The sequence below is a fragment of the Choloepus didactylus genome, chromosome X (assembly GCF_015220235.1).
Source record: "Choloepus didactylus isolate mChoDid1 chromosome X, mChoDid1.pri, whole genome shotgun sequence".
Classification (NCBI taxonomy): domain Eukaryota; kingdom Metazoa; phylum Chordata; class Mammalia; order Pilosa; family Megalonychidae; genus Choloepus; species Choloepus didactylus.
This window is the reverse complement of record NC_051334.1, coordinates 128,510,159-128,536,393: the sequence shown is the minus strand read 5'-3', so window position 1 is coordinate 128,536,393 and position 26,235 is coordinate 128,510,159. Positions and strand designations below refer to the sequence as shown.

Sequence of the window (26,235 nt, the reverse complement as noted above, 5' to 3'; positions counted from 1 at the left end):
GTGCAGATATCTGTTCGTGTCACTGCTTTCCGATCTTCCGGGTATATACCGAGAAGTGCAATCGCTGGATCGAATGGTAGCTCTATATCTAGTTTTCTAAGGAACTGCCAGACTGACTTCCAGAGTGGCTGAACCATTATACAGTCCCACCAACAATGAATAAGAGTTCCAATTTCTCCACATCCCCTCCAGCATTTGTAGTTTCCTGTTTGTTTAATGGCAGCCATTCTAACCGGTGTTAGATGGTATCTCATTGTGGTCTTAATTTGCATCTCTCTAATAGCTAGTGAAGCTGAACATTTTTTCATGTGTTTCTTGGCCATCTGTATTTCCTCTTCAGAGAACTGTCTTTTCATATCTTTTGCCCATTTTATAATTGGGCTGTCTGTACTATTGTCATTGAGTTGTAGGATTTCTTTGTATATGCAAGATATCAGTCTTTTGTCAGATACATGGTTTCCAAAAATTTTTTCCCATTGAGTTGGCTGCCTCTTTACCTTTTTGAGAAATTCCTTTGAGGTGCAGAAACTTCTAAGCTTGAGGAGTTCCCATTTATCTATTTTCTCTTTTGTTGCTTGTGCTTTGGGTGTAAAGTCTAGGAAGTGGCCTCCTAATACAAGGTCTTGAAGATGTTTTCCTACATTATCTTCTAGGAGTTTTATGGTACTTTCTTTTATATTGAGATCTTTGGTCCATTTTGAGTTAATTTTTGTGTAGGGGGTGAGGTAGGGGTCCTCTTTCATTCTTTTGGATATGGATATCCAACTCTCCCAGCCCCATTTGTTGAAAAGACCATTATGGCTCAGTTCGGTGACTTTGGGGGCCTTATCAAAGATCAGTCGGCCATAGATCTGAGGGTCTATCTCTGAATTCTCAATTCGATTCCATTGATCTATATGTCTATCTTTGTGCCAGTACCATGCTGTTTTGGCAACTGTGGCTTTATAATAAGCTTCAAAGTCAGGGAGTGTAAGTCCTCCCACTTCGTTTTTCTTTTTTAGAGTGTCTTTAGCAATTCGAGGCATCTTCCCTTTCCAAATAAATTTGATAACTAGCTTTTCCAAGTCTGCAAAGTAGGTTGTTGGAATTTTGATTGGGATTGCATTGAATCTGTAGATGAGTTTGGGTAGAATTGACATCTTAATGACATTTAGCCTTCCTATCCATGAACATGGAATATTTTTCCATCTTTTAAGGTCCCCTTCTATTTCTTTTAGTAGAGTTATGTAGTTTTCTTTGTATAGGTCTTTTACATCTTTGGTTAAGTTTATTCCTAGGTACTTGATTTTTTTAGTTGCTATTGAAAATGGTATCTTTTCTTGAGTGTCACTTCAGTTTGTTCATTTCTAGCATATAGAAACATTACTGACTTATGTGCATTAATCTTGTATCCCGCTACTTTGCTAAATTTGTTTATTAGCTCTAGTAGCTGTATCGTCGATTTCTCAGGGTTTTCTAGATATAAGATCATATCATCTGCAAACAATGACAGTTTTACTTCTTCTTTTCCAATTTGGATGCCTTTTATTTCTTTGTCTTGCCGGATTGCCCTGGCTAGCACTTCCAGCACAATGTTGAATAACAGTGGTGACAGCGGGCATCCTTGTCTTGTTCCTGATCTTAGAGGGAAGGCTTTCAGTCTCTCACCGTTGAGTACTATGCTGGCTGTGGGTTTTTCATATATGCTCTTTATCATGTTGAGGAAGTTTCCTTCAATTCCTAACTTTTGAAGTGTTTTTATCAAAAAGGGATGTTGGATTTTGTCAAATGCTTTTTCAGCATCTATTGAGATGATCAATTGATTTTTCCCTTTCGAGTTTTAATGTGTTGTAATACATTGATTGTTTTTCTTATGTTGAACCATCCTTGCATGCCTGGAATGAACCCCACTTGGTCATGGTGTATGATTTTTTTAATGTGTCTTTGGATTCGATTTGCAAGTATTTTGTTGAGGATTTTTGCATCTATATTCATTAGGGAGATTGGCCGGTAGTTTTCCTTTTTTGTAGCATCTTTGCCTGGTTTTGCTATTAGATTGATGTTAGCTTCGTAGAATGAGTTAGGTAGTGTTCCATTTTTTTCAATGTTTTGAAAGAGTTTGAGTAAGATTGGTGTCAGTTCTTTCTGGAAAGTTTGGTAGAATTCCCCTGTGAAGCCATCTGGCCCTGGGCATTTATTTGTGGGAAGATTTTTGATGACTGATTGGATCTCTTTGCTTGTGATGGGTTGGTTGAGGTCTTCTATTTCTTCTCTGGTCAGTCTAGGTTGTTCATATGTTTCCAGGAAATTGTCCATTTCTTCTACATTATCCAGTTTGTTGCCATACAGTTGTTCATAGTATCCTCTTATAATTTTTTTAATTTCTTCAGGATCTGCGGTTATGTCACCTTTTTCATTCATTATTTTGTTTATATGGGTCTTCTCTCTTTTTGATTTTGTCAGTCTAGCTAGGGGCTTGTCAATCTTGTTGATCTTCTCAAAGAACCAACTTTTGGTGATATTTATCCTCTCTATTGTTTTTTTGTTCTCTATGTCATTTATTTCTGCTTTAATCCTTGTGATTTCTTTTCTTCTACTTGGTTTAGGATTGGTTTGCTGTTCATTTTCTAGCTTCTTCAGTTGATCCATTAGTTCTTTGATTTTGGCTCTTTCTTCCTTTTTAATATATGCGTTTAGTGCTATAAATTTCCCCCTTAGCACTGCTTTTGCTGCATCCCATAAGTTTTGGTATGTTGTGTTCTCATTTTCATTCGTCTCTATATATTTAGCAATTTCTCTTGCTATTTCTTCTTTAACCCACTGATTGTTTAGGAGTGTGTTGTTTAACCTCCAGGTATTTGTGAATTTTCTAAGTCTCTGATGGTTATTGACTTCTAATTGTATTCCATTGTGGTCAGAGAATGTGCTTTGAATAATTTCAATCTTTTTAAATTTATTGAGGCTTGTTTTATGTCCCAGCATATGATCTATTCTGGAGAAAGTTCCGTGAGCACTAGAAAAGTATGTGTATCCTGGTGATTTGGGATGTAATGTCCTGTAGATGTCTGTTAAATCTAATTCATTTATCAGATTGTTTAGGTTTTCAATTTCCTTATTGGTCTTCTGTCTGGTTGATCTATCTATAGGAGAGAGTGATGTGTTGAAGTCTCCCACAATTATTGTGGATGCATCAATTGCTTCCTTTAGTTTTGCCAGTGTTTCTCTCATGTATTTTGTGGCACCTTTATTGGGTGCATAGACATTTACGATTGTTATTTCTTCTTGCTGAATTGCCCCTTTTATTAGTATGTAGTGGCCTTCTTTGTCTCTCAAAACATCCCTGCATTTGAAGTCTATTTTATCTGAGATTAATATTGCTACACCTGCTTTCTTTTGGCTGTAGCTTGCATGAAATATTTTTTTCCATCCTTTCACTTTCAGTTTCTTTGTGTCCCTGTGTCTAAGATGAGTCTCTTGTATGCAACATATTGATGGTTCATTTTTTTTGATCCATTCTGCGAATCTATATCTTTTAATTGGGGAGTTTAATCCATTTACATTCAACGTTAAAACCGTGAAGGCATTTCTTGAATTGGCCATCTTATCCTTTGGTTTATGTTTGCCATATTTTTCCCCTCTGTCTATTAATATCCTTTATTGTACCCATACCGAATCTCTTTAGTACTGAACTTTTCTCCAAGTCTCTCTGTCCTGTCTTTGTTTCTCTGTCTGTAGGGCTCCCTTTAGTATCTCCAGTAGGGCAGGTCTCTTGTTAGCAAATTCTCTCAGCATTTCTTTGTCTGTGAAAAATTTAAGCTCTCCCTCAAATTTGAAGGAGAGCTTTGCTGGATAAAGTATTCTTGGCTGGAAATTTTTCTCACTCAGAATTTTAAATATATCGTGCCACTGCCTTCTTGCCTCCATGGTGGCTGCTGAGTAGTCACTCCTCAGTCTTATGCTGTTTCCTTTGTATGTGGTGAATTGCTTTTCTCTTGCTGCTTTCAGAACTTGCTCCTTCTCTTCTATGTTTGACAGTGTGATCAGTATATGTCTCGGAGTGGGTTTTTTTGGATTTATTCTATTTGGAGTTCGCTGAGCATTTATGATTTGTGTATTTATGTTGTTTAGAAGATTTGGGAAGTTTTCCCCAACAATTTCTTTGAATACTCTTCCTAGACCTTTACCCTTTTCTTCCCCTTCTGGGACACCAATGAGTCTTATATTCGGACGTTTCATATTATCTATCATATCCCTGAGGTCCATTTGGATTTTTTCAATTTTTTTCCCCATTCTTTCTTTTATGCTTTCATTTTCCATTCTGTCATCTTCCAGGTCACTGATTCGTTGTTCAACTTCCTCTAGTCTTGTACTATGAGTGTCCAGAATCTTTTTAATTTGGTCAACAGTTTCTTTAATTTCCATAAGATCATCCATTTTTTTATTTAGTCTTGCAATGTCTTCTTTATGCTCTTCTAGGGTCTTCTTGATTTCCTTTATCTCCCGTACTATGGTCTCATTGTTCATCTTTAGTTCTTTGAGTAGCTGCTCTAGGTGCTGTGTCTCTTCCGGTCTTTTGATTTGGGTGCTTTGGCTTGGGTTATCCATATCGTCTGTTTTTTTCATATGCTTTATAATTTTCTGTTGTTTTTGGCCTCGTGGCATTTGCTGAACTTGATAGGGTTCTTTTAGGGTTTGTAGACCTATTGAAGTCCTTATCTCTAATTTATCAGATCTACAGCTTCGTGGAGTACACTTTCTCTAACTAACCAGCAGGTGGCGTCCACGAGCCACCTGTTCTCCACAAGCCAGTTCTCCCCTGCTTAGCCTTTTTGGTGAGTGGGGGAGTGAGTCTTGTGGGGCCCAATTGGTGTACCAAGCTTGCGTGTGTAGTTGGTGTTGCCTGCCCTGTATGTGGGGCGTGTTTCTGGGCAGTCGGGGAGGGGGGTGGCCCTAACAATCAAATCTCCCTGATGATCCTAGAGTTTTAAAGCTGCTGCAATAGTCTAATCCTTCAGTTCAGTCCTGCCACAGTTTGCCTCTGCCACTGACCCACAAGTCTTTGGTATTGGCGTATGGCTCCTGAGACTTGCAGTGGGCCCCTCTTCCAGGCCGTGCACCCCGGGTCCTCTGTTGAGGGATGACTGTGCTATGTCACAGGTGAGTGCCGTCCCCCCAGGGCAGTTCTGGGCTGCTGGGCTGTGTAGGGAGGCTCCCAGTCTGCTCAAATGATGGCTGAATAGGGCTTTGTTAATTCACACTGCTCCACCTTCCCAGCTCTGGAACATTCAGCTGAGGTTGCAGGGAAGGCTAATGTCCACGCCCAGTTTTGTGGTGTGTGCCTGTTATTTGAAGCACTTCCGTCACACTGGGTTGTCTGGGGCAGCTCTGGGCTATGGGGCTGGCGATGGGCAGGAGTGTTTCCTGTCCACCAGGATGGTGGCTGTGAGCAGACACCCCCCTTTTCTTGGGAAGTTGTGTTGTTTAGTGAATTTTCTCAGCCACTGGATTATTGCCTTTTGTCTCAGAGCTCTCTTAGTTCTGCTCTTGACTTGACATGCCCAAATTGCAATTCTTTGAAGCTTTCTGTATTGGGCTTCTTAGAGTAATTGTTTTAGAAAAAGAAAAAAGGATTTAAAAAAAAAAAAAAAAAACGGCCCTCCTCAGAGATCTAATGGGTTATTGAAATGCTAATAGACAAAGCAACCAGGGCCATTAAGGAAAGGTCCACAGGGCAGAGAGATCAGCTTTTCTTCGGGATTTGCATATGCGCCTCAAGGCCTGAACTCCGCCCTTCCCCTTTCTGTGTTCACCAGAACTCCAAAAATCCTCTGCTTTTATTTTGGAGTTTTTCGTGTTGTTTTTTTTCTATGCCTGTCTCCTCTCTGCTGGGCTGGCTGCTCTCAGAGTCTCTGGTGTCTGGTCTCAGTCTATCTATGGTTGGAGTTTGAATCAGTAGAATGAGTTTCCGATAAGAGCAGCCACTGCAGTTCTCCCTTCTCCTTCCCGGAGCTGACAGCCCCTCTTCCCCCGGGACTGAGCCTGGCAGGGAGGGGCGCGGGTCCCCTGGCCGCAAAAACTTACAGATTTCGCTGATCTCAGCAGTTCCACGTTTTCATGAGTGTTGTATGAAGTATGCCCAAAGACAGATTGCTCTGTGGTGTCCAGTCCACGCAGTTCCTGGCTTTTTACCTACTTTCCTGGAGGAGTAACTAAAACTTACAGCTCACCAGTCTGCCCAACACAATCAATTTTAGAACATTTTTATCACCCCATAAAGAAACCTTGTACCCAGTAGCAGTCACTCTCCATTTCCCCTGAAAACCCTCTGTCCTTGACATCCAAAATCCTACTTACTTTCTGTATGCATTTGCCTATTCTTGACATTTCATACACTGGAATCATACAATATGTGGCCTTTGTGACTGGCTTGTTCCACTTACTATATATTTTTGGCTCATCCATGTTGTAGCATGTATCAATACTTCATTTATTTTTATAGCCAAATAGTATTTCATTGTATGGTTACACCATATTTCTTTATCCATTCATCAGTGATGGACATTTGTACTGCTTCCTATCTGGAGCAATCATGCTATTTGCATTCATGTACAAGTGTTTGTGTGGAGATAACATTTTCATTTCATTGGCCATCTATTTAGGTAGAATTGCTGGGTCATAAGGTAACTCTATGTTTAACTTTTTGAAGAACTGACAAGAGTGTTATTCAAAGTGACTTCCCCATTTTTTGTTCCAACTAGAAGTGTGAGACATTTTCAAATACTCTACATTGTTGCCAAGATTTATCTATTTTTAAAAAACATAGCCATCCCATGAGTGTGTGTTAATCAGGGTTCTCCAGAGAAAGAGAACCAACAGGATATATATGTGTGTAAGGCAGGCAAGTCATGATTCTGTAGGGCCAGTCAAAGAGGGAAATTCTGGTAATAGTGATATTCAAGTCTTGAGACTGAATTCCTTAGGGGAACATGTCTACCTCATTTTTAAATGCAATTTTATTGGAATATAGTCACACACCATACAAACATCCAAAGTATACAATCACCAGCTCACAATATCATTACATAGTTGTGCATACATCTCAGTGATCAATTTAAAACATTTTCACTACTCCAGAAAAAAAATAAAAAAGGAAACCCAAATCCTCCCATACCCCTAACCCCCCCCCCACCATTATTGATCCATAGTATTGGTGTAGTATATTTGCTACTGTTGGTGAAAAAGTATTAAACTATTACTGTTAGCTATAGCCCCTAGTTTGCAATAGGTACATTTTCCCCCATATACCCCACTATTATTTTTTAATTCAATTTTATTGAGATATATTCACACACCATGCAGTCATACAAAGCATACATTCAATTGTTCACAGTACCATTATATAGTTGTGCATTCAACACCAAAATTAATTTTTGAACATTTTCATTACCAAACACACAAAAGTAATAAGAACAAAAATTAAAGTGAAGAAGAACAATTGAAGTAAAAAAGAACACTGGGTGCCTTTTTTTTTCTTCCCCCATTTTTCTACTCATCCATCCATAAACTAGTCAAAGGGGAGTGTGGTCCTTATGGCTTTCCCAATCCCATTGTCACCCCTCATAGGCTACATTTTTATGTAATTGTCTTCAAGATTCAGGGGTTCTGGGTTGTAGGTTAATAGTTTCAGGTATTTACTGCTAGCTATTCCAGTTCATTAGAACCTAAAAAGGGTTGTCTATATTGTGCATAAGAGTGCCCACCAGAGTGACCTCTCGGGAATCTCTCTGCCACTGAAGCTTATTTCATTTCTTTTCACATCCCCTTTTGGTCAAGATGTTCTCCGTCCCACGATGCCAGGTCTACATTCCTCCCCGGGGGTCATATTCCACGTTGCCAGGGAGATTCACTCCCCTGGGTGTCTGATCCCACATAGGGGGGAGGGCAGTGATTTCACCTTTCAAGTTGGCTTAGGTAGAGAGAGAGGGCCACATCTGAGCAACAAAGCAGTCAGGAGGAGGCTCTTAGGCACAATTATAGGGAGGCCTAGCTTCTCCTTTGCAGCAACAGTCTTCCCAAGGGCAAGTCCCATGATAGAGGGCTCAGCCCATTGAAACACCAGTCCCCTATGTCTGTGAGCACATCAACAACCATTGATCTACCTCATTTTTGAAGGACTTTTTCCAGATAGACAGTTCTTGGCTGGCAGTTTTTCTCTTTAAATATCTTAATTATATCATACCACTGCCTTCTTGCCTTCATGTTTCTGGAGAGAAATTGGCACTTAAGCTTATTAAAGCTCCCTTATTGACAAATTGCTTTTTTGTTGCTGCTTTCAGAATTCTCCCTTTATCTTTGGCATTTGACATTTTGATTAGTATTTGTCTTAGAGTAGGTCTATTAGTGTTTATCTTAGTTGTAGTTGTTGCACTTCCTGGATATGTATATTTATGTCTTTTGTCAGATTTGGGAAATTTTTTGCCATTATTTCTTCAAATATTTTGTCTCTTTACTCCTCTGGGGATTCCCGTAATGCATATTTTCATGCACTTGATGTTGTCCCACAGGTCCCTTAGGCGCTCTCATTTTTTTAAAATTTTTTTCTCTATCCACTCTTCAGACTGTTTGATTTCAATTGTCCCCTCTTTTTATTTCACTGATTTTTCTCCCTGTTCAAATCTTCTGTTGAAGGACTCTAGTGTATTTTTCATTTCCATTATTGTGTTTTCATCCCCATAAATTCTGTTATGCTCCTTTTAAAGCTGTCTAATTCTTCTTTTTGTTCATGCATGGTCTTCTTGATACCCTATAGCTCTAAATTCATATTTTCCTTTAGCTCATATAACTGATTTAGGAGATTTGACTAAATATCTTTGATTATTTGTTCCAATGTCTGTGCTTCCTCTCTTGTTTTAATTGTTTCCCTTGAATGAGCCATCTCTTCTTTTTTCTTTGTGTTATTTGTAGTCTTTGTTGATGTCTGGGCATTTGATTATTTTGTTTTGCTGACTCTGGAGGTCTGTTTCTCCCTCTTGCACAAGGTTTTAGTGTAGATTGGCTGGGTGTTAAGACTCTCCTTCAATGCTTGGTCCAGTTTATAATAAACATTTAGAGTAGCCTGTAGCTATCAGTTTGTTTTCTCTCAGGTCTTTCTGCACTTGCTTCTTACCCTGGAAAGGCACAGTAACTTTCAAGACTACCATAGTATGTACAACTGTTTTCCCTCCAAGATAGGATTTCTTTTCCTCTATTCTTCCTCTGGGAGCTCCAGGCTCTTCTCTTTGTTTTTATACAAATTTTCTGCCCCATTGACTATTATTTGCTCAACTCCTTTCCCATACATGGGTCTGCCCTTTCACTCAGCTTTCAGCCCTGTGTCCACACTGCCATACAGCATCTCAGTTTTCCCTTTCTGGGTGGTTTTCCTGCCTCTGATAACTTCCTGCATTAGGGGATCCCAACACACAGAGCCAGATGTGGTCAATGTTCAAAGATGCCCAAATGTATTGTTTAGGTGCACCAGCAATTAGGGTCCCCACTGGGAGGGTGCACAGCTTGCAAAAAGTTCCACCACAGGTTGCTCTGGTTTTGGGGGTGGGAGCAGGAACTGCTTTGAATGTGTGGGAGCCCACCACTAGGGACCGAACACGGGTATATGTGGCCTTGGATCTCTGTGCCTGAATGTTCATGGGACTCTAAGCTGCTGCCATGGGTGGTTCTTTGGTCAGTGACCACAGCAGGAGGTGCCCAGGCTAGAGTACTGCTGCTCTGTATCTCTTTAAACCACATGTATCCAAGCATGGATGAAAGGTCCTGATGGGGAAATCTGCATTGCCACTCTTCTGCCTTTTTTAGTTTTTTTTTTAACTTAATTCAGCATTTGTAGATTCATTCTCCAGTCTCAACCATCCTCCAGAGTTCCAGGAGAGTTGAATCTGCTTTTTTATTTAGCTGTCTTTAAGGAGAAATGTTCCAGGGATGTCTTACACTGACATCTTTATGGTGTCATTCCATAAAAAGATTTTTAAAGGCATGGGAAAATGCATGTGATGAAATGCTTAAAGAAATGAAAACAGGAGATAAAGTGATAGCTACCCTTTTGAGGTAGTATGACCTAAACCACATCATTAAAATGTATAGATAAAAAGACTGGAGTACCATTTCACACTCATGAGGATGGCTACAATTAAAAAGACACATAATAACAAGTGTTGGCAGGATGAGGAGAAATTGAAACCCTCATACACTGCTATGGGAATGTTAAATAGTGCAGCTATTTTGAAAAACAGTCTGGCAGGTCCTCAAGAAGTTAAAACTAGAGTTGCCATATGACCCTGCAATTCCACTCCTTGGTATATACTTGTGGTAAACTGAATTATGTACCACAATTTAGACATATTCTTAATCTTAATCTGCATTCCCATGGGTGTGAGCCCATTGTAAATAAGACATCTGGAAGATATTATTTTAGTTAAGGTGTGGCCCAACTGAATGATGGTGGGCCTTAATCTGGATTATTAGTGTCCATTATAAGGAGAAGAAATTGAGACATAGACAGAGAAAGCCATGGGATTGAAGCTGGAGTCTGAAGTCAACAGAACCTGGAAGAGAAAGGAGAGGACATTGCCATGTGATGTGAGGTAGGGATGGAAGCCAAGGAACCCTAAGGATGACCAACAGCACCAGAATGTTACAGACTTTGGGGAGAAAGCACCACCTTATTGAAGCCTTGATCTTGGACTTCTCCTAGACTCAAAATCATGAGCCAATAAGCCAACCCATTGTGTTGCATTTGTTGTAGCAACTTAGGAAAACTGAGACAACGCCCATGAGAATTAAAACAAATGTCCACACAAAAACACGTACATGACTGCTTATAGTAACATTGTTCATAATAGTCAAGTGGAAACAACTCAAATGCCTATTAATTGATGAATAGATGATCAAAATGTGGTATATCCATACAATGGAATATTATTTGGCTAGAAAATAAATAGATTACTGATACTTGCTACAACATGGATGAACCTCAAAAACATCATAATAAATGAAAGCCAAAAACAAAAGGCCAAATATTATATGATTCCATTTATATGATATGTCCAGAATAGGCAAATCCATAGAGACACAAAGTAGATTTGTGGTTGCCTAGAGGGAAGGGGTATGGAGTAAATTGAGGGATGTTAGCTAAAGGATATGGCAGTTTATTTCTGGGGTGATGAAAATGTTCTAAAATTGATTGTGATGATGATTGCCCAGTTCTGTGAATATAGCAAAATTCACTGAATTGTGCATTTTAAATGGGTGAATTGTATGGTATGTGAATTATATCTCATTAAAACTGTTAAAAAATACTAAGAAAGAAATATGCTCATGTGATAGCTTTGTTTACTTTGGATGGTGGGATCATAGGTGATTTTTTTTCTGCTTCTTAATCCTTTTCTGTAACTTCCATATTTCTACATTACCATGAAACACTTTATAATCAGCAAATAATCAAGAAAAATTAATGAGGAAAAACATAAAGAACAAGAAGACTTCTCCAGAGTGGGCTGAATGGAGGAGAGTACCCAACATTGGAGGTGCTAAGGGGATGTTATCTTTCCTAGTGGAAGACTCCCCAGCCTGCAGCTGATGAAAAAGAGACCCAGGTACCTTTGACTGGGACTGAACAGAATGCATTGGGAAGGAGGAGAGGGACTTTAATCTTTCTCAGACAACCTGGGAGAGTCTGTATGGGGCAACTACTTTTCTTCTGCTGTAAGCATCTATCAACTGATTTTGCAGGGACTTGACTGCTCTGGCTGTATTGTTACTGTCACCTGCTATGTTTGTTGAAAACTAGTCCAGGAAGCTTGGCTGGGCAATGTAGTTGGGCATAGTTTGAGATTTAAAAGGAAATTTTGCTTTGGCCTTTTGTATAGTCTGGCCTTGTGGTCAATTTACTGAAAATGATGTCCTGGCAACAGTGAAGAGAGAGATATTCAAGGAAAGCTCTTTGAGATTCCAAGTGTCCTTTCTGTGCATTCCAGATGCTCTTGCAGGTGCTTTGGGAGATTTTGGTGAAGTGCCTTCACAAAGGTGCAGGCAGGATTTCTCTGATGTCCCACTCATCTCCTGCCCTCAAAGAGGATAGCATTACTCCTAGTTGGCCATGTGCCTTGCTGTTAAACCCACAGTCACAACCAGATGAGCGACTATGTGTATGTGGGAATTGGAAGAGTGGCCACATAGCCTCACTCTCCCTTATTCTAACCTCAGTGTAGGGCTCTCTGATATGAGTCAAGGTTGGAATATGGGACATGAAGATTTCCAGTGGAGTGGGGTTTTGAGGAACAGGAACAAATGGATTGATGCTTTCTTCCTTCTTGGAGAGTCCCATCATCCACTGTCTCCCATGTCAGTAGTAAAACTTTGCCAGTGTGTGCCTTTACCTTGTGAAACTCAGCACAGGAGAGCTAAGCAGAGCAAGGGGAGGACCAGGGAAAAGGAGATAAGGAGGGACCAGTTGCCCAGGTCTTGATCTGGTCCAAGCTTGAAGCTAAAAGTATAAAGGGGGTCTAAAGCATCTTCATAGTCCATCTCAGGTCACCAGGGTAAGAGTCAAAACGGATTTGAGGCAGAAGCCTATAACTGTAAATAAAAACTTCATTTGCCTGATGTACTTCTTGTATTACATTGTTCTTGGGAACCTTCAAGTACAACAGCAGACAGCTAATAGGGGTCTGGGTTAGGGTTGTGGAGAAACCCAAGCATCTGGGAACCATGACTAGTCTTATGACTACCCTTTCCTTATCCTACCACTGCCATAGCTGGTACTTAAAAGAGGTAGGGGCTAGAAGAGAGAAGGGTGGCCTGGGCATCCCAAAATGAACCCCTCTCCATTTACAAAGGCAATATGATGGAATCACTGATCACAGAGTAAGCCTTTTAAGCTGGTCTTTCTAATCACACTATTTCTTCCAATTTCAAACCTAATAAACCCTTTTGTCTGCTATTCTTCCCTAAGAATACTTTACCTTTCCAGCCCTATCTACCACTGCTACCCAATAAGAATGATCTGCTTCAACCAAGCTTCTCACCTTAGTGCCCCCCAAATACTCTGTGAACATCTCCACCTCCAGGGCTTTGCTCAAATTCTTCCCTATGCCTGGCCTCTCTGTCTTGGAAAAGCAGCCTGTTCTCCCATTCCTGTTGATAAAATTCCACCAGGCCTTCCTCTCAGCCCAGTGATGCATTTTCATTGCTTCATCCAGGTCTTCCTTTTTCACCTGAACTAAAGCTGTTTACTTTGTTGCTTCAGGGGCTCAGTGAAATTTTGTGTGAAAGGAAGTATTCCTGCAGGATATATATTGTTCTCAGAATGAATCAGCCACTTAGGGGCCACTTCCTGTATACATTAAGTGGGCTGAGTGCCCACAGGACTATTCTTTAATCTCATAACTAGTTAAAGAAGTTCCTGAATATCTTCATTTCCTACAGTAACATAAACAGGCCCCCTGGGGTGGTAGTTGGGATCCCTGTAAAATATAATGTCTGTTTCATGGGACGTGTCTTAAATGACAATCCTGCAGTACCCAGAGTTTATATAGTTCTTAGCTTCCAAGGAGTTCACAGTGCTCTGTAATATCAAAACACGCTCTCCTTAGTATATGAATATTACATAAATGATACATTAGCAGTAGGATGTGGGCTTGGAGTTGTTTTGCCAGGATCAGTGTTGAGGCTGTACTTAGTCTTTCAGTCTCTTATTCAGTCTTCTTGTGACCAAGATTATCCATTTTCCAGCATGGTTAGGTCTTGGAAGGGAGCAAAACTAATTGATCTACAATGTTCAGTCCCCTGCCCCTGAGCTCTAACTACTTCAGCTAACCAGCCATAAAATCTTCAGTCTTTCAATGCTTTCATGTTCATTGATTACTGATAACAACTCCAGTATAAGCTCTGGAGTCTGACTCTGAATTCAAATCCTGATTCTTCTTACTAGCTTGGGTAAATTACTTAACCCTTTAATGCCTCAGTTTCTTCATCTGTAAAATGGGACTGATAATTGTACTGACTCCTTAAGATTGTTGTGAGGATTAAAAGATTTAATATATGTAAAGTGTTTAGAGAAGTGCCTGATATGTATTTAAGGGCTCAATTAATGTTGTTATTACTACTATTCATTCTTTTCTCAATGAGTAAACTGAGAACTGAAGCATCTTGCCCTGCAGGCATTTGGTTTGCCTTATAAGCCCATGCCAACTTCTTCTCCTTCTTCCTTTGATTATCCACCTAAGATTCCTTAACTACCATGCACCACCCATCCCCAGCCCTCACCTACTGCCCATCCTGACAACATTGCTCAAGTGTATGTTTTCTTTTTGAGAGGAAATTGCCAAGGGTATTGTGAGGAATCACCAAGGAAATATTATCTCTGCCCTCAATGAGTTCAACATTTACCTGGGTAGATGGGCCAAAAGGAAGGTGACTTTAACAGTATACCATATCACAATAATCACAGCCAAAACCCAATGAGCCTAGGCCCCACTTTGTTGTGGGAATGCCACAATAAAAGGTTTGAGAAATATCTTATATGATATTCCTGGACTACCAGGAAGATGACAGATTAGGAGAGGCAGAACAAACGTCTCCTCCATGAAAAAAAACTAGATAAAGGGCAGAAACTACCCAAGAACAGTGGTTCCAGTGTGTGTCCATCAAGACAGGGACATCTACAACACATAGTAGGGACTTTGATGAAAAAGCAGAGAAATTGCATCTGAAAGGACAGGGAGAGTGTTTGGCTGGGACCATCACTGGGGGCTGGTGGCTGGAGCTGGCTGCAAAGCAGGGGAGGGACTTGCTATCCACTCCCTGTGGGCCCATCTCAGCAGTTGGCTGGGGAGATAACCCTTCACAGCCCCAAGGCCAGGTGCTCCCATGAGGGAACTCAGGATTCAGTGGACTTGTGGTGACAGCATTTACTCTTCCTCCATGGAAGTCTGCACTGTGCAGAGGCAAGAGGCAGGGAGAGGAGAGGGCACTGCATGGAACCACCAGAAGCCCCTCCCCAACCCTAGAGGCTTGAGGACAGATGGTGGACAGGGATGGTGGTGTATTTGAACTCGAGGGTGAGACACAGCCCCACAGTCCCAGAGTGGTCCATTCAGACCTGGGAACTGCTAGATGCACTATGCCCTTGAGCAGACTCCCTGCAAAACTGCACAGGGCCCGCCCACCACCACAGGGCTGGCAGTCCCCAGTGCACATGGAGAACTGGTGTGCTGATTGGATTTCCACCTGGTTTGGACCCCACACAGCACAAAGGTGAAGTTGGGGGAAATTTGACTAGAGGGTAAGAGGTGGCTCAAGATTGCCATCTGCTGGAAAGACAGGGAAAGTGCACTCCAGCAAAATGTACCTCTGCAAAATTATAGATAAATGTTCAAATAATCCTGCTATCCCAAAATAACCTTATCAAGAAAAGCAAATGTTTCAAAGCCAACAGAAATAATAAATAATAAAGCACATGAAGACCCAAGTAGATATGGACAAATCAAATGACCAAATAAAAAAGCCAGAGGAGACAAAGAATCTGGAGCAAGAAATATATACAAATCTCCAAAACAACTTCAGTGGGTTGGCTAAAGATACAAAAGACATCAAGAAGACTTTAGAAGAGCATAAAGAAGAATTTCAAAGAGTAAATTTAAAAATAGCAGATCTTATGGAAATGAAAGTTACAGTAGATCAAATAAAAATATACTAGAGACACTACAGCAGATTTGAAGAGGCAGAAGAAACAATAAGTGAATTAGAGGACATGAAATGGAATGTGAATGCACAAAAGAACAAATGGTGAAACAAATTGAAAAATTTGAAATGGATCTCAGAGAAATGATGCACATAAATATAAGAATCACTGGTGTCCCAGAAGGAGAAAAGTAAAGAGCTAGGAAGAGTATTTAAGAATGTAGCTGGGGAAAACATCCTAACCCTACTAAATGACATAAATATGGAAATCAAAGAAGCCCAATGAACACCAAATAGAATAAATCCAAATAGACACACTAAGAGACATATACTAATCACATTGTCAAATGCTGAAAAAAGGAGAAACTTTTGAAAGAAGCAAGAGAGAAGCAATTCACCACATGCAAGGGAAACCACATAAGACTAAGTACTGACTACTCTGAGGTCACTGTGGAGGTGAGACAGCAGTGGTATGACATATTTAAGATTCTGAAAGAGAAAAATTGCCAGCCAAGAATTCTTTATCCAGCAAATCTGTCCTTCAAAATTGAGGGAGAGGAGGCGGGGCAAGATGGCAGACTGGTGAGCTGTATGTTTTAGTTACTCCTCCAGGAAAGTAGGTAGAAAGCCAGGAACTGCGTGGACTGGACACCACAGAGCAATCTGTCTTTGGGCATACTTCATACAACACTCATGAAAATGTCGAACTGCTGAGATCAGCGAAATCTGTAAGTTTTTGCGGCCAGGGGACCCGCGCCCTTCCCTGCCAGGCTCAGTCCCGTGGGAGGAGGGGCTGTCAGCTCCGGGAAGGAGAAGGGAGAACTGCAGTGGCAGCCCTTATCGGAAACTCATTCTACTGATCCAAACTCCAACCATAGATAGACTGAGACCAGACACCAGAGAATCTGAGAGCAGCCAGCCCAGCAGAGAGGAGACAGGCATAGAAAAAAAAAAACAACACGAAAAACTCCAAAATAAAAGCAGAGGATTTTTGGAGTTCTGGTGAACACAGAAAGGGGAAGGGCGGAGCTCAGGCCTTGAGGCGCATATGCAAATCCCGAAGAAAAGCTGATCTCTCTGCCCTGTGGACCTTTCCTTAATGGCCCTGGTTGCTTTGTCTCTTAGCATTTCAATAACCCATTAGATCTCTGAGAAGGGCCCTTTTTTTTTTTTTTTTTAAATCCTTTTTTCTTTTTCTAAAACAATTACTCTAAGAAGCCCAATACAGAAAGCTTCAAAGACTTTCAATTTGGGCACGTCAAGTCAAGAGCAGAACTAAGAGAGCTCTGAGACAAAAGGCAATAATCCAGTGGCTGAGAAAATTCACTAAACACCACAACTTCCCAAGAAAAGGGGGGTGTACGCTCACAGCCACCATCCTGGTGGACAGGAAACACTCCTGCCCATCACCAGCCCCACAGCCCAGAGCTGCCCCAGACAACCCAGTGTGACGGAAGTGCTTCAAATAACAGGCACACACCACAAAACTGGGCGTGGACACTAGCCTTCCCTGCAACCTCAGCTGATTGTCCCAGAGCTGGGAAGGTGGAGCAGTGTGAATTAACAAAGCCCCATTCAGCCATCATTTGAGCAGACTGGGAGCCTCCCTACACAGCCCAGCAGCCCAGAACTGCCCTGGGGGGACGGCACTCACCTGTGACATAGCACAGTCATCCCTCAACAGAGGACCCGGGGTGCACAGCCTGGAAGAGGGGCCCACTTGCAAGTCTCAGGAGCCATACGCCAATACCAAGGACTTGTGGGTCAGTGGCAGAGACAAACTGTGGCAGGACTGAACTGAAGGATTAGACTATTGCAGCAGCTTTAAAACTCTAGGATCACCAGGGAAATTTGATTGTTAGGGCCACCCCCCCTCCCCGACTGCCCAGAAACACGCCCCACATACAGGGGAGGCAACACCAACTACACACGCAAGCTTGGTACAACAATTGGGCCCCACAAGACTCACTCCCCCACTCACCAAAAAGGCTAAGCAGGGGAGAACTGGCTTCTGAAGAACAGGTGGCTCGTGGACGCCACCTGCTGGTTAGTTAGAGAAAGTGTACTCGACGAAGCTGTAGATCTAATAAATTAGAGATAAGGACTTCAATAGGTCTACAAACCCTGAAAGAACCCTATCAAGTTCAGCAAATGCCACGAGGCCAAAAACAACAGAAAATTATAAAGCATATGAAAAAACCAGACGATATGGATAACCCAAGCCCAAGCACCCAAATCAAAAGAACAGAAGAGACACAACACCTAGAGCAGCTACTCAAAGAACTAAAGATGAACAATGAGACCATAGTACAGGAGACAAAGGAAATCAAGAAGACCCTAGAAGAGCATAAAGAAGACATTGCAAGACTAAATAAAAAAATGGATGATCTTATGGAAATTAAAGAAACTGTTGACCAAATTAAAAAGACTCTGGACACTCATAGTACAAGACGAGAGGAAGTTGAACAATGAATCAGTGACCTCGAAGATGACAGAATGGAAAATGAAAGCATAAAAGAAAGAATGGGGAAAAAATTGAAAAAATCGAAATGGACCTCAGGGATATGATAGATAATATGAAACGTCCAAATATAAGACTCATTGGTGTCCCAGAAGGGGAAGAAAAGGGTAAAGGTCTAGGAAGAGTATTCAAAGAAATTGTTGGGGAAAACTTCCCAAATCTTCTAAACAACATAAATACACAAATCATAAATGCTCAGCGAACTCCAAATAGAATAAATCCAAATAAACCCACTCCGAGACATATACTTATCAAACTGTCAAACACAGAAGAGAAGAAGCAAGTTCTGAAAGCAGCAAGAGAAAAGCAATTCACCACATACAAAGGAAACAGCATAAGACTAAGTAGTGACTACTCAGCAGCCACCATGGAGGCAAGAAGGCAGTGGCACGATATATTTAAAATTCTGAGCGAGAAAAATTTCCAGCCAAGAATACTTTATCCAGCAAAGCTCTCCTTCAAATACTTGAAGCCTGGAGTCAATACCTTTAATACTTTCAAGCCTCTAAGTGAAATGTATTTTTACCCTAAATTCTATATCCAGTGAGGTTAAACCAAAGTCATTTTCAGTCATGAAAGGGTATGAAAGGACTTAAAAATTTTGCCTTCCACTCAGGCTCTGAGTTGAGGCTACTAGAGTATTCTTCCAACAGAAAGAGGTAATAAACCAAGAAAGAAATCACAAGGCCCAGGAAACAAAGTCTCCAACACAGCAAGTTAGTGGAGGGAAGTCCCAGGAAGTCAACTGTATGGCAGGCCTAGGGAACAATTAGTTGAGTTTAGACTAATAAGCAATGAGGAGAGAGACAACTCTGAGAAGGAAGTTTCCAATAAATAAAATGGAATTTTTAGATTATCTGATACATTTAAAGGATCAGGAAAAAAATTGGTAGACATTTGATCATTTGATGAACCATTTTGATAGGTACACAGAACCTAAGCAAATAAGAAAAAAAACTCTACAAAATCTAGGATAAACAAGAGCCATATTGAATTAAGGCCCACCCTCATTCAGTTTGGGCACACCTTAACTAATAACATCTCCAAAGGTCCTATTTATAAATGGGTCCACATAGACTCTGTTTGGCTCAATAAAAAAGTATATTTACATAGTCATAATAATGTAAATACTGACTAATGGTTTAACAAAAATGAGTTATATAACTATGTTGGGAGGGTGAGAGAAATGCTCATGTATCGAAATAGGAAGTCAATACATAATGCATAAAACTGATGAAGAAATTATATAAATTTACAGATTGCATATAGAAATATGTAGATAAATATTAGAAGAGCCCAGCTAAAAGAATCCAAAGTGGCTGTCTCTGGGAAGTGTGATGGGTAAGGGGGTGTTGAGGAAGAGAAGGACACTACCGTTTCTCATTATGAGCCCTTATAGTACTATTTTATTCTACAGATTTGCTTATTTATATCAGTACAGTCTCTTTTTTGTTGTTGCTGTTGTTGTATATAGCATTAGGATACTTTATTGATCTTATAATGTCTGGGATAAATGATGGACCTAAGACAATGGATATCTCTCCAGCCTAAATCCCAAAAGAGTACTTCTAAAAATGCAGATTTTGAAGAATGCATATACATTAACACAATCACCACATCCGTAACAACACATTGCAGTTGATAATTCCCTCCCAATGATAGTTCCCACCCTGCACCAGGATAGCCAAGAATATATTATCAGGGGTACAATAACTGGCTGTCACTGTGGTCTTTGCCATTCAGAGACTTCAGTTCTTATAAGTGTTCTCCTATATTCTTGTGAGTTCCTGGTTTCTTATAAGGACTGAAAGTTTGAGTTTTATCAAATATCCACTCTAAGAGTATTCCTTTGCTCTTACCTAATTTCCACTTTATTAAGAGATCAGATTAATATAATTTTGATATAGATTCCATGTATCAAATAGGGAAAGGAGAGTGTAATGGATATCAGAAATGGATATCACAAATATATGTATGGTGATTTTATGTTTTAACTCCAAACCCTTGTGGCTTAATTTGGGAGCCTGGAAAAGCTCACTGAAACAGATTTCTATTCATTATTAATTCTGTCATATCAATTAAAGAATAATCTCTGGCAAAAGTCTTCTTACATTGACTACATTCACAGGATTTCTTCTAGCATGAATTCATGGATGCTGAATGAGTTCTGTACCCTTACTGAGGGTAATCCTGCATTTCTTCCTTTTACAGGACTTCTCTCAAGTATGAAGTTTCTGGTGTTTAATAAGGTTTGAACAGCTGTTGAAGGTTTTTTCACATTTCCTACATTTGAATGGTTTCTCTCCCATATGAATCAGGAGTTCTGGGTAAAGGACTTTCCACAGTTAACACATTCATAGGGATTATCTCCGGAATGAGGTCTTGGGTTTTTATTACTGTCTTCACTATTACTAAAGGCTTTTCCACATTTATTTCCTTCACAGGTCTTTGCTTCAGTATGAATTTTTTGGTGATTAGTAAGGTTTGTACATCAGTTGAAAAATTTTCCACATTCACTGCGTTTATAGGGTTTCTCTCCTGTGTGAATGAACTGATGTCGAATAAGAGACGACCTCCAGCTGAAGGCTTTCCCACATTGATAACATTCATAAGAATTCATTGTGACCTGAGTTTTTTGGTGTTGAATAATATCTGTATTCTGGCTCAAGGCATTCCCACATTCATTATGTTCTGAATGTTGCTTACCTACTGAGTTTAAATTAAATTTGAAGTTAGTTTTTAATTTATCATACTTTGGAGGCCCTTCTCTCATAGGAATCTCCAGTTGTATATCACAAATTGAGTTAAGTGACTTAATACCAAAGCTTTTCTCATATTCAGTACATTCAAAGTCTCCCCCATGAGTGTGGGTTGCTTTATGAGTGAAAGCTTCTTGCGGCAAACATATATCCCAGCTTTCCTGGTTCCTATGTAACCAATTATCACTTTCACTGGCATCTGAAGAAGAGTCCACTTTTGGTAAGGCTTGTCATAATCACTACATGAGATGATTCTTTTCTCAGCTTTGGAACTGAATCTTGATTTTCAGAAATAGTCTCCATGTATGACTGGAAGTTGATGCTGTTTCTGGGAACTCAGTTGGTTCTGTGGACCAGAGCACCTCTACATAGTCTCACCATATGGCTTGGGCTTCTCACAGTACGGTGGATGGGTTCTGAGAGGGAACATCCAAAAATGGTCTTTCTTGTGATTTCTCCCTTCATTATCCATGTTTTTGTCTTATTCTCCAACTCAGCGATCTGGATTGGTTTGGTAAGTAGATTTCCTTTATGCAGTGAATTCAGGTTCCTTAAGTTCTCCAGCATCACTTCCCTGTGCAGGCTCTTTACAGTAGTGTCCAGTTGGCTCCACTCTTCCTTGCTGAATTTCACAACCGCATCTTTGAATATCACTGGTTCCTTGGATTTGCTGGTTAGTGAGTCAGCTTCCATTTCCTCCTTCTTTATGCTCTCCTTCTGGTGAAGGACAGAATTCTTAGAGGATAGATCTTTGTCTTTAAGCATTTCAGTCACATCCTCTATGAGGCTCACCACCTCTTTGCTGTTCTTTGGATGGTGTAAATTCACCCAAGTCCTGACCTCTTCAGGAAGGATTGTCAGGAATTATTCTAGCACCAACAGCTCTAGGATCTGATTCTTTGTATGAATTTCTGGTCTCAGAGTTGGCTCAGGCAGAGGTCCCAGAGTTGGCTCAGGGCTTCATGAGGCCCAGTCGCTTCCAAATACTGGAATTTTCTGAACTCTGAGAGACATCAGACTCATATATCTCCATTTCTAGGATGTTTTCCTGCTGCAAAGACTCTTCTTCTTTCAGGATCTCACTTTGTAGGGCTAGGCTTTGAGACATTGAGAAGGTTATCAACTTGTTCAGAGGCTGCATCTTCCTGGACAGAACTCTCACTGTAGTTCAAATTTGTCTTGCCAGAGGATTCCAAGAATTCTCAGGCTTTGGCTAAGCATCTATGTACTAGATGTAGTGTGAGTTGTGCCAAGTTATAGTTCAGTAAGGAGAAAAGTTCCAGGAGCATCAGACACAAAGTCAATATTCAGGAACCTAAGAGACTTGAAAGTTTGCTGGGGGGTGATCCTCCACAGCCGGACTGGGGGTAGGGAATGGGGGTAGGGGGGTGCAATAGTGAGAAGCAGGGAAGGGAGAGGTGCCATATTGGCAATCCAGTACAGTCTCTTTTATTCCTCTTTTACTCAGTGGATTCTAATCTCTTCCTATCAGTATTTATATATTGTAAATAAAACTTTTAATTTGGGGATAATTGTAGATTCACATGCAAATGTAAGAAATAGTACAGATAGATACTTTGCACCCTTTACTCAGTTTTCTTCAGTGGAAAATCTTGTGAAACTATAGTGTAATATTGTAGCCAGGACATTGACATTGATATGGTCAAGATACAGAACATTTCCATGGCCATAAGGATCCTTCATGTTGCCCTTTTATAGCCACACCTACTTCCATCCCACCCCCATCCTCCATTAATAGCTGAAACCACTGAACTGATCTTTATTTCTGTAGTTTTGTCATTTTAAGACTTATATAAGTCAATCATACATGTGTATACTTTTGGGATTAGCTGTTTCATTAAGCATAATTCTCTAGAGTGTCATTCAGATTTTTGCATGTATTGATATCTCATTCTTTTTTATTGCTGACTACTATTCCATAGTATGAATTGTACCACAGTTTGTTTAACCATTCACCTGCTGAAGGACATCTGGGTTGTTTCTAGTTTGAGGCTACTATGAATAAAGCTGCTGTGAACATTTGTCTACACATTTTTTGCATGAATATAAGACTATATTTATCTGGGATAAATGACCAGGAGTGCAATTGCTGGGTGGTATGGTGATTGCATGTTTAATTCTATAAGAAACTTTCCACAGTGGCTGTATGATTTTACATTCCCACCACCAATGTATGAGTGATGTAATTTCTCTGTGTCCTCACCAGCAATTTCTGTTGTCACTATTTTTTTTTTTTTTTTTTTTTAATCATCATTTTATTGAGATATATTCACATACCACGCAGTCATACAAAACAAATTGTACTTTCGATTGTTTACAGTACCATTACATAGTTGTACATTCATCACCTAAATCAATCCCTGACACCTTCATTAGCACACACACAAAAATAACAAGAATAATAATTAGAGTGAAAAAGAGCAATTGAAGTAAAAAAGAACACTAGGTACCTTTGTCTGTTTGTTTGCTTCCCCTACTTTCCTACACATCGATCCATAAACTAGACAAAGTGGAGTTTGGTCCTTATGGCATTCCCAATCCCACTGTCACCCCTCATAAGCTACATTTTTATACAACTGTCTTCGAGATTCATGGGTTCTGGGTTGTAGTTTAATAGTTTCAGGTATCCACCACCAGCTACCCCAATTCTTTAGAACCTAAAAAAGGTTGTCTAAAGTGTGCGTAAGAGTGCCCACCAGAGTGATCTCTCGGCTCGTTTTGGAATCTCTCTGCCACTGAAGCTTATTTCATTTCCTTTCACATCCCCCTTTTGGTCAAGAAGATGTTCTCCATCCCACGATGCCGGGTCTACATTCCTCCCCGGGAGTCATATTCCACGTTGCCAGGGAGATTCACTTCCCTGGGTGTCTGATCCCACGTAGGGGGGAGGGCAGTGATTTCACCTTTCAAGTTGGCTTAGCCAGAGAGAGAGGGCCACATCTGAGCAACAAAGAGGCATTCAGGAGGAGACTCTTAGGCACAAATACAGGGAGGCCTAGCCTCTCCTTTGCAGCAACCGTCTTCCCAAGGGTAAAACTTATGGTAGAGGGCTCAACCCATCAAACCACCAGTCCCCTATGTCTGTGGTCATGTTAGCAACCATGGAGGTGGGGTAGGCGAATACCCCTGCATTCTCCACAGGCTCCTCAAGGGGGCACTACATCGGTTTTTTTTGTTTTTTGTTTTTTTTTTTCCTTATTTGTCTTTTTTCTTTTTTTTTTTAACTTTCCCTTCTTTTTTCAAATCAACTGTATGAAAAAAAAAGTTAAAAAGAAAACAAACATACAATAAAAGAACATTTCAAAGAGACCATAGCAAGGGAGTAAGAAAAAGACAACTAACCTAAGATAACTGCTTAACTTCCAACATGTTCCTACTTTACCCCAAGAAAGTTACATACTATAGCAACATTTCAGTGAACTTGTTCCTACTACATCCATCAGAAATTAACAGACCATAGTCATTTCTGGGCATCCCCAGAACGTTAAATAGCTTATCTGTTCTTCTTGGATTATTGTTCCCCCTTCCTTAATTGCTCTCTACTGCTAGTTCCCCTACATTCTACATTATAAACCATTTGTTTTACATTTTTCAAAGTTCACATTAGTGGTAGCATATAATATTTCTCTTTTTGTGCCTGGCTTATTTCACTCAGCATTATGTCTTCAAGGTTCATCCATGTTGTCATATGTTTCACCAGATCGTTCCTTCTTACTGCCGCGTAGTATTCCATCGTGTGTATATACCACATTTTATTTATCCACTCATCTGTTGATGGACATTTGGGTTGTTTCCATCTCTTGGCAATTGTGAATAATGCTGCTATGAACATTGGCGTGCAGATATCTGTTTGTGTCACTGCTTTCCGATCTTCCGGGTATATCCCGAGAAGTGCAATCGCTGTATCGAAGGGTATCTCTATATCTAGTTTTCTAAGGAACTGCCAGACTGACTTCCAGAGTGGCTGAACCATTATACAGTCCCACCAACAATGAATAAGAGTTCCAATTTCTCCACATCCCCTCCAGCATTTGTAGTTTCCTGTTTGTTTAATGGCAGCCATTCTAACCGGTGTTAGATGGTATCTCATTGTGGTCTTAATTTGCATCTCTCTAATAGCTAGTGAAGCTGAACATTTTTTCATGTGTTTCTTGGCCATTTGTATTTCCTCTTCAGAGAACTGTCTTTTCATATCTTTTGCCCATTTTATAATTGGGCTGTCTGTACTATTGTCATTGAGTTGTAGGATTTCTTTGTATATGCAAGATATCAGTCTTTTGTCAGATACATGGTTTCCAAAAATTTTTTCCCATTGAGTTGGCTGCCTCTTTACCTTTTTGAGAAATTCCTTTGAGGTGCAGAAACTTCTAAGCTTGAGGAGTTCCCATTTATCTATTTTCTCTTTTGTTGCTTGTGCTTTGGGTGTAAAGTCTAGGAAGTGGCCTCCTAATACAAGGTCTTGAAGATGTTTTCCTACATTATCTTCTAGGAGTTTAATGGTACTTTCTTTTATATTGAGATCTTTGGTCCATTTTGAGTTAATTTTTGTGTAGGGGGTGAGGTAGGGGTCCTCTTTCATTCTTTTGGATATGGATATCCAACTCTCCCAGCCCCATTTGTTGAAAAGACCATTATGGCTCAGTTCGGTGACTTTGGGGGCCTTATCAAAGATCAGTCGGCCATAGATCTGAGGGTCTATCTCTGAATTCTCAATTCGATTCCATTGATCTATATGTCTATCTTTGTGCCAGTACCATGCTGTTTTGGCAACTGTGGCTTTATAATAAGCTTCAAAGTCAGGGAGTGTAAGTCCTCCCACTTCGTTTTTCTTTTTTAAAGTGTCTTTAGCAATTCGAGGCATCTTCCCTTTCCAAATAAATTTGATAACTAGCTTTTCCAAGTCTGCAAAGTAGGTTGTTGGAATTTTGATTGGGATTGCATTGAATCTGTAGATGAGTTTGGGTAGAATTGACATCTTAATGACATTTAGCCTTCCTATCCATGAACATGGAATATTTTTCCATCTTTTAAGGTCCCCTTCTATTTCTTTTAGTAGAGTTATGTAGTTTTCTTTGTATAGGTCTTTTACATCTTTGGTTAAGTTTATTCCTAGGTACTTGATTTTTTTAGTTGCTATTGAAAATGGTATCTTTTTCTTGAGTGTCTCTTCAGTTTGTTCATTTCTAGCATATAGAAACATTACTGACTTATGTGCATTAA

At 40.2% G+C, this 26,235-nt stretch overlaps 1 pseudogene; it reads right to left on the bottom strand.

Moving 5' to 3' along the window:
* Positions 1 to 20,454: 20,454 nt before the first annotated feature.
* LOC119523816 lies at positions 20,455 to 22,135 on the bottom strand (annotated as a pseudogene).
* Positions 22,136 to 26,235: the final 4,100 nt, after the last annotated feature.